The following is a 10,202-nucleotide window of genomic DNA, read 5'->3' as shown; positions in this document are numbered from 1 at the left end:
AAATAAAAGAATATTAATGCAAGTGCCGTTCAATCATGTAGGCGTGGAGACAAAGACTTATCATAGTATTGATTATTTTGGAGTCACATTAACGTCAATGATGCACTCCAGTTCTAGTTGTCTCTCAATTCCAAAAAACAATAAAAAAAAATACTCCCTCAGCTCTCTTTTGCATATCATATTTGACTTTTACATGTTAAAAAATATTAATTTAAAAGTTAATATATTTAAATTATCTTTATTTATTTATTTATCTCAATTTATTACTACTTTTATTTTTACTATATTAATCTCTATCCATATATATATATATATATATATATTAGAGTAAGTAATTTCTTAATTTTATAAAATAATAAGTATATTGATAACATTAATTTTAGTAAACATGACAATTAAATGAAAACATAGAGAATACTACAAAATTTATCAGAAAGAGTTCACTTGCCTCTGACACAATTGTCGATTGCCTGTAACTCGTCAGGTTAAATTTAACTTTGATAAACATTACACAATAAATAACATCTCAAAGTTTTTTTATTTGAAATTCAATGCAGTGATTCACAAAAAGTCGAAACAACATGCTCTTAAAGGGAAAAAGATGAGAACATCTTTTTATGGAATAATTCAAAAGACATCCCCTAAAATTTCACTTTATAACAGTAATTTCACTTGTAATTTAAGATGTTACACTTAATTCCTTTATTTTTTATTTTTAATAATTCCTTTAACCAATTTATCTCAACACTTTGAAACAGAGAATATCCTTTTAAGATAACGAGGTTGCAGCAAAGCACTATAAGTTAAGCATAAACTTGCATGTTTCCTGAGTATATATAATTAATTAAGGAAATATTATGGATAAAATAACAATTTAGAAAATAGTGAAAAGGGCTATTTTCTTTTTTCAAAAAGAATATAAAAGTTAAACATTTATAGAAAATAATGTGATTCAATAAAAGAATAGTGGGAAATACTATTTATCTAGGAAATTTATGCAAGTTTAAATATAACATCAACAATCTTTGTGGCAGGGAGAATATCTTATAAGACATGGAATTGGAGCAATATTCTTTTTTAAAAAAAATATTATTTTCAACAGTTGTCCTATATTCATTTTGGAATTTTGATTAATTCGAATTCGCGTGTAAGACATATTAAATGGGTAAGTGTTCTTTATTAAAATAGTTTTTATCATTTTAAAGTCTCGAACCTGAAGTCTTTAATGAATAATAGAAAAATCTTATCTATCTTACCATAACTGATTTGATACGAGGCATCCCTTATAAAGGGATTTTTTTTATTTTAAAAAAAAGAGGTATTTTATTTCTGCAAAGTTTGTGGGGCCATGCACGGAAGAGTAGACTTTCTTGTTTTTTGAGCTATCACTGACTTAAGCTTTTAAGGGTTACCTGATTGAATTGTAACATAGAGATTAATTATTTATAAATTTGTTATGTCAGAACTATAATTTGTACATTAATTTTTATTGATTATCCAATTCATTGTATTAAAATTGCATATGGGGTGTATGACTTCAACTTGTGCTTAATTTAAAAATGTATAAGTGCTTGGAAAAGGGTTTGAGAAGATCCACAAGGGTAGTTTTTGCATTTTGAATGTTTTATATCCATTGTTTATACCACATTAGTTTTGGTATAAAATAATAATGTATTAAGTTATATCAAAATTAGCAGTGGAGGATGTAGTATTAAATTGATGGGCTCAATTGAACTCATAATGTTTGACACAAAAGATAATTTAATAGTAAAAATTCATTAGATTTGCAAAAAATAGTAAATATGAACTCATAACTTTAAAAATATAGTGGGTTAAATGCCAAAAATCTTTAACATTAAACTCATAAAGGACATTTATGGCCCAATAGGTGAAAGGAGGACAAAATTAATTTATTTTCAATACCTTAAGGATATTTTTGATCATTTTTGACCGTTAGTTTGGATTAATGGAGTGTAAATAACTACATAAAGTACACTTTCAAGCACTGGAACCTAAAAACTTTTGGCTTTGCTTTTTCAACAATAGTTCGCAATTTTTTAAGAGAGCTCATAAAAAAGGGTTGAATACTAGTAGTAGTATTAGACTACAATAGCTCATCAATAAACCGTTTCACAACACATAATCAACGTTGGAACTTGGACCCATGAGATTCGGCTAAGAGATAAAAATAAACATTTCAGCTTTCCTAAAGCAACTTGCTACCATCACTAAAATAAGACCGTAGATGATCTTAGTATTTAATACTATGACAAATTAGAGTAACTAATTAACCACTGTTTTTCTCTATCCACGTGTCAGCAAGAGGAAGAGTAGCACGAAAAACTCCTGATTCTGTGTGTGGTCTTATAGACTGGCCATTTTTTTTTAATCAAATATTATTTTTTTAAAATTAAAGTGTTTGATCAAATAATTAAACGAAAAAAGTGCTTTTGGAATAGAAGTAAAACTAATTTTGATAAGCAAAAAAATATAGTTTTTTTTAAAGTACTTTTTTGAAAAATAATTCTAAAAAAAAAACTACTTAAAAATACTTTTAAAAGCTTAACAAACCGCTGCTCAAAAGATACTTTTAAATTAATTAGTCAATCATAAAATTACTTCTCACATTTTAACCTGATTTTAAAAGTTTGACCGTAGATGATCTTAGTATTTAATACTATGACAAATTAGAGTAACTAATTAACCACTGTTTTTCTCTATCCACGTGTCAGCAAGAGGAAGAGTAGCACGAAAAACTCCTGATTCTGTGTGTGGTCTTAGCAGAGGAAGACAGTGGCCAAATGAAGATAATCTCATTTAAGAGCTAATATGATTATAATTTCAGTATACTAAGGGGATTCAACGTCTAATATATATATATATATACATAACAAAAAAAATTGTTTTGATATATATAATTCAATTTTTCGACAAACGATGTTCGAATGAACCCTCTTTCGGCCCCTAACTTTGTCCCTAATTGATTATAAGTGATGTTTATTTACTAGTTAACCCTGTTAGACTTTCATTGAAATGATCGTTGATCATATTAGTGCATAGAGTTACTTGATATTTGTATTGATAAAAAATATTCTCTCTGTTTTAATTTATGTGAACCTATTTTTTTTTGTCCGTGCCAAAAAAATTGACCCCTTTCCTTATTTAGAAACAATTTATTTTTATGCAATGATTTATAGCCACACAAAATATATGTGCCTCATTTTACACCACAAATTCAAAAGTCTTCTTTCTTTTCTTAAACTCCGTGCCCAATCAAATGAGTTCACATAAATTGAAACGAAGAGAGTAGTAAGTATTCGATTAAGTAATTAATGTACACATAAACTGACTCAGACGTTACAGTTATTAAAATAAAATAGTAAGTTAAATGATCATGCAAAAAGACTATGTAGTTGAGAAGAATCTTTTTGAATATTGAACTTAACAAGTCAAATCAAAATATAATAAAATTTTCTATTAACACATAAATTCGTGCAACTCAAGCTTAATTGAATAAACACTCAAAATGAGCTTGACATGGAAGGTACAAGTTAAGGAAACAAAGATTAAACTTCAGTCTATCATTGGGAATCGTTGGATTCAAGTAATTGTTTTGACCACATATCATTCGAGGAACAAAACACAAATGCTTTTCCAAACCAATTTACTACGGTTTCTAAATCCTCTTTATCCGCCATCTAAGCAAAAAAGATGACTAAATTTTAAGTCAAGATGATTTCATCAACGTCAAATCAGAAATGTATACGGTCGAAATAGATTTCGGCCTTCGTACGATTGCTTAAGTTCGAAACATAATCAATCGAAGTAATACTTCGAGATGAGTTTCGAAGATGGCACAAACAAGCTTCGAGTCTGAGGGGTCGATCAATGTCGAACTCGATATTGTTATCGAGCCCGAATCCAAATCGAACTATGATACAAAGTAAAGTTATGGAGCTTCTGATCCAGAGACCGACTAACATTGACCCCGAATCAATTCAAGGGTCCGAGTCAGAATCGAGCTCAAGCCAAGATCGAGAGCTCGAGTCAAGACCGAAAACTCGAGTCAATATCGAGCTTATAGACAAGAGCCGTTGCAATCCCACTAGAGGAGAGAATCTTGGCAGGAATTGTGAAAAAGTTGATCTATCATGGGTCTTTCACTACGTATTTTTAATTATATCTGAAGTAAGATCCCTCTACTATAAAGGGGATAGTTATCGTTTCTGTATGGGGCACGTTTTTATGCTTACATTGTAATCCAAGCACCATATTCTCCCATAGTGAAGAATTATTCTTTCAAGCTTCTTAAATTGATTCCACTTGTTTAGTCCTAAAATTCATCTTCTTTACAACCTTATCTATTTAGCATTCTTTGCAATCCATACCTGACATTTCTATTTATCCTTACGATTTTGTATTAAAATTGCACCACATACCCTTAGAACTACGTATAAATTCAACTATATTCGTTTTTCGGGTAAACAACTAACATGTACCAACAAAAGGAATATGTCCGTACAATCAATTATTTTAATGATTAAGTAAGTAAAAGTAAGATTAATTATATTATATGTCAATATGTATCTCTTTACGTGAGTTATATTCTTATTCATCAATAACACATAATATATATATTTTTTATTTCAAGGGTGACGATAAGACTCAAATACAAGATATTTTTCAATTCTAACGTTATAACTTAATTATAAGATTATTTTCATCAAAATATTTAAGTTGGTAGAAAGATCACACTTTTAATTACATAATTATGACTTCACATACTCTTACGCCGAGACATGATTCTTTTCTATGAGCCAAATAAGTAAAAATTCATTTTGAATACAAGTGACAACAGACTCAAACTCAAGACATTTATCTACTCTAATACCATACTAAATGAATCTATACATCTGAACCAAAACTTTTTTTAGATTTTCACCAAGTGTCAAGTATCCGTATTAAAACTCGACTAAATTCGATTAAGCGGTCCCACATTGAGAAGTAAAGCTCTCCCTAATAAAGATGACTTCATACCCAAAACTCGAATTCGAAACCTTCAGTTCAGAATGAAGGACTACTTATCGCTCCTTCACAATCCTTATTGGGCCGACTCAAAACTTAAAACAATAATTAAAGAAGTTCAAAATTATCTATTTAAACCCAAACATTCTCTAATACAACCGTGGAAGATCGTCCGTGGCAACAATTCAGGAGTCAACTACTATGTAGGTAAAGTTGGAGATGATAAAATAAAAATAATCGTTTGTTAACGAGTCACATGTGCCTATCACTGGCTAAAAAAAACATGTGCGTATTCACTTATCCATTGCTTTTTCCTGGTCATAATTAGACAAAGTTCTAGCAATTTTATATCTTTAGGTTCTCAAACCTCAACTGTCAATAACGACAACAACAATCATAATATCATCATTATATAGGTTTCTTTTACGGAAAAGGGATAAAAATGCCCTTAAACTATTTGAAATACCTCAAAAATACCTTCTGTTTATTTTTGGTATCAAAAATATCCTTGCCGTCTATATTTTGGATTACAAATACCCTTAATTCGTTAGTCTTGCTATTGAAGGTGATATAGCAATCCAACTGGGTTAGATTTGCTTACATGACCATCCACCTAAGCAATCCAGTATGACAAAATTATTTTTTCGGAAAAATTAAATTTTGTTTTAAAATACAAATCAACACCTATTCCGAAAAAAGTAAAAATATTCCGAAAAAGTAAATATTTATTTTTCCGAAATTTTTTTACTTTTTTCGGAATAAATATTGATTTTGTATTATAATAAAAATTTCCGAAATAAATAATTTTTTCAGAATTTATTTTTTACTTTTTTTGGAATAAGTGTTGATTTTGTATTTTAATAAAAATTTTCGAAAAAAATAATTTTTCCGGAAATTTTACTTTTTTCGGAATAAGTGTTGATTTTATATTTTAATAAATATTTCCGAAATAAATAATTTTTCCGAATTTTTTTTACTTTTTTCGGAATAAGTGTTGATTTTGTATTTTTTTTTAAATCCGGAAAAATAATTTTTTCGAAAAAATAATTTTGTCAAGCTGGATTGCTTAGGGGGATGGTCATGTAAGCAAATCTAACAAGTTGGATTGTTATGTCACCTTCAATAGCAAGACTAACGGATTAAGGGCATTTGTGGTCTAAAATATAGACGGCGGGGATATTTTTTATACCAAAAATAAACGAAGAGCATTTTTGAACTATTTCAAATAGTTCAAGGGCATTTTTATCCTTTTTTCGTTTTTTTATAAGATATTTATGTAAAAGACGTTGTCCATCGTGAAGTCAACTTACGTCAAATACTAACAAATCGTTCCAAATCTTTTATAGTATTTTTTCTAAAGTATAAATAAAAAACATAATATAATATAATATGAGTAAAAGGATTCTCAAAATTGCAGACCAATAATACAAAGGAGAAACAAAACAAAAATTCACAGATTTCTCCGCAACTTATCAAGCTTAAAGGATTTTTTAGTCTGCTCCGTTCCGTTAGGATTAGAAGAGCTTGTTTTTCAATTTTTTCAAAAACTAAGACAAAGTCACTTTTAAGATAGAATTATTTTCTGGCAAAGCAAAAAATTCTCAGGAAACAATAAGCTCAAAATTGTTATAAAATGAAGACGGTAAAGAAAAGATAAGTATAAAGAGAAACTAATAAATTATTCAATTTCAAATTGATGTACATAATGAACTGAAGTTTTCTCTATTTATACAAGAAAAGAAGTTGTTATGTAAGCTGCTATCGTACCAGATATAGATAATCTTCTACCAGAGGTAATATTTATCCAGAACGGAGTACCGAAAGGATAAACTTATTGTACCAGATATAGATAATTTTCTATCGGGGGTAATATTTATTCATAACGTAGTACCGAAAGGATAAGTTTCTTCAGGAGGCTTATTTCTAATAGAGCACAAAATAGATAAACATATTTACGGCAGAGTCTCAGATGGACAAACTTCTTTATGAAGCTTATTTACAACGGAATACTAAATGAACATCCATAATATAATATATTGATAACATTCCACCTTGGATGTTCATTAGAAAATAATGTGCCTCACTAAAATCTTACTAGAAAAATTCCCGTGGGAAAAAATTTTAGTGAAGGAAAAAGAGCACATATTTAGTAATACGCATAATTAGTTGTCTCATTAAAAACCTTATAAGGAAAAACCTGTGAGAAAAACCTTAGTAAGGAAAAAAGAGTACATCACATATTTTACCCCCTAATAAAAATCTTGTTTCAAATATTTGAGTCTCTGTATTCTAATCTTGTATACCATCTTCTCAAAAGTTGAAGTGGGCAAAGATTTAGTGAATAAATTTGTCGGATTGTCAATTGAACGGATTTGTTGCAACATCAATGTCACCATTTTTCTGAAGATTATGTGTAGAATAATTTTGGTGAAATGTGCTTCGTTCTATTTCTTTTTATAATTCCTCCCTTTAATTGGGCTATGCATGCAGCATTGTCTTCGTATAAAATTGTGGATCTTTTATCACATTCCAAACCACATTTTTCTTGAATAAAATGAATCACTGATCTCAACTATACGCATTCTCTACTTGCTTCATGAATATCTATTATCTCAGCATGATTTGAAGAAGTAGCAACAATAGATTGCTTTGTGGAGCGTTATGATATGACAGTACCTCCACATGTAAACACGTACCCAGTTTGAGATCGAACTTTATGTGAATCAAATAAATAACCTGCATCTGCATAACCAACAAGATTTGTGCTACCTTTGTTAGAATAAAATAAACTCATATCAAGAGTTCCCTTTAAATATCGCAATATATGCTTAATCCCATTCTAATGTCTCAGTGTAAGAGAAGAGCTATATCTTGCTAGTAAATTAACAGAAAATGCTATGTCAGGCCTTGTAGTATTAGCAAGATACATAAGTGCACCAATTGCACTAAGATAAGGTATTTCAGGACCAAGGAGTTCCTCATCATCTTCTGGATGAGGAACAAATCATTATTCACTTCAAATGATCGAACAACCATTGGTATACTCAGTGGGTGCGATTTGTCTATGTAAAAGCATTTTAAGACCCTTTCTGTATATGTAGATTGATGGATAAAGATCTCGTCTGCTAAATGTTCAATTTGCAGACCAAGACAAAGTTTTATTTTTCCATGATCTTTCATCAAAAATTCTTTTTTAAGATATTGTATTGCCTTTTGGAGCTCACCTGAAGTTCTAACAAGATTTATGTCATCAATATAAACAACAAGCATAACAAATTCTGATTCCTTTTTCTTTATAAAAATATATGGACAAATAACATCATTTATGTAATCCTCTTTCAGCAAATATTCATTAAGGCAATTATGCCACATGTGCCCAGATTAATTTAAACCGTACAAAGATCTTTGTAATTTGATTGAATACATTTTTCGAGATTTTGAATTTGGTTCAGGTATTTTAAATCTTTCAGGGAATTTCATATAAATTTCATTATCAAGTGAACCGTACTATAAGTTGTAACTACACCCATTAGATGTATTTCAAACTTTTCATGTAGTGTTAAGCTGATGAGCTATCGAAATGTTATGGCATCCATAACTGGTGAATATGTTTCATCAAAATCGACTCCAGGTCATCATTTTTATCATTCTTTTTTTGCACAAAACCCCATTTATGATCAAATGGTTTTATATTACCAGCAAGTGTTTGGACTATTGGCCCCAAAACCTCTCTTTTAGAAAGTGCATTCAATTCTGATTGAATTACCTCTTGCCATTTTGGCCAATCAGATCTTTGTCGACATTCTTCAACAGATCGAGGTTCAAGATCTTCATTATCGTGCATAATGTTAAGTGCAACATTATATGCAAAAATATTATCCACCACTATTTCAGATCGATTTAAATTAATCCCATCACAAGTAGAACTTATTGAAAGCTTCTCTGGGTTCATTGATTTCTTCAAGAATCTCAGAACTAATCATATCTTGTGTCTCTTCAGGAGACCCTTCATAGAATCGTTTTGATCATTTGTCGATTTTCTTTTTCGAGGATTTCTATCCTTAGAACCCAAAGACCTACCACGCTTCAGGCGTGCTTTAGGTTCACTAACTCTCATGCTAGTAGATGGTCTTGTTGGGACATCATTTCGGATAGGCACATTCTCTGCAGGGATATGTGACTTAGTTATTCTTTTCAAAAATCAGTAAACGCGTCTGGCATTTGATTTGCTATATTTTATAAATTGATGATCTTCTGGACCTCCTGATTACATATAGGGGTGCGTGGATCAAAATGAGATAATGATGAAACTTTTCACACAATTTCTCTTTTGATTTCCTTTTTCTCCCCCCCCTCCCCACCCCAAATTGTGGAAAATTTGTTTCATCAAACCGACAATCTGCAAATCGAGAAGTGAATAAATCTCTTATGAATGGTTCAAGATAGCGAATAATAGAGGGTGATTCAAACCCAACATATATTCCTAACCTTTTCTATAGGCCTATCTTATTGCATTGTGGTGGTGCTACTGGCACATAAACAGCACATCGAAAAATTTGTAGATGGGCAATATTTGGTTCATAACCAAAAACTAATTGTGACGAAGAATATTTATTATAATGTGTCGGTCTGAGACAGATAAGTGATATTGCATGCAAGATAGCATGGCCCCAAACAATAGTGGGTAATTTTGTTTTCATAAGTAGTGGTCTTGCTATCAATTGCAGGCGTTTAACAAATAACTCTGCAAGGCCATTTTAAGTATGAACATAAGCTACATGATGTTCAACTTTTAATCCAACTGACAGACAATAATCATCAAAAGCTTGAGATGAGAGTTCTCCAGCATTATTAAGGCGAATAGCCTTTATAGGATAATCTGGGAATTGTGCCCTTAATCGAATTATTTGGGCTAATAACTTTGCAAACGCCAGGTTTCGAGATTATAGTAGGCATAAATTATCTATTAGGACCATAAAATATCTAAACAACCTACTTTGTGGGTGAATATGTCCATATATATCCCCATATATACGTTCTAAAAAGGCAGGAAATTTAATGTCAATCTTCATTAGTGATGGTCTAGTGATCATTTTACCTTGATAACAAGCATCACAAGAAAAATCATCATTTGTAAGAATCTTAAGGTTCTTTAATGGACGCCACTCAAATTTTCA

The sequence above is a fragment of the Nicotiana tabacum genome, chromosome 2, assembly GCF_000715075.1.
Source record: "Nicotiana tabacum cultivar K326 chromosome 2, ASM71507v2, whole genome shotgun sequence".
NCBI lineage: Eukaryota > Viridiplantae > Streptophyta > Magnoliopsida > Solanales > Solanaceae > Nicotiana > Nicotiana tabacum.
The sequence above is the reverse complement of the archived record's forward strand: the minus strand, read 5'-3'. Positions refer to the sequence as shown.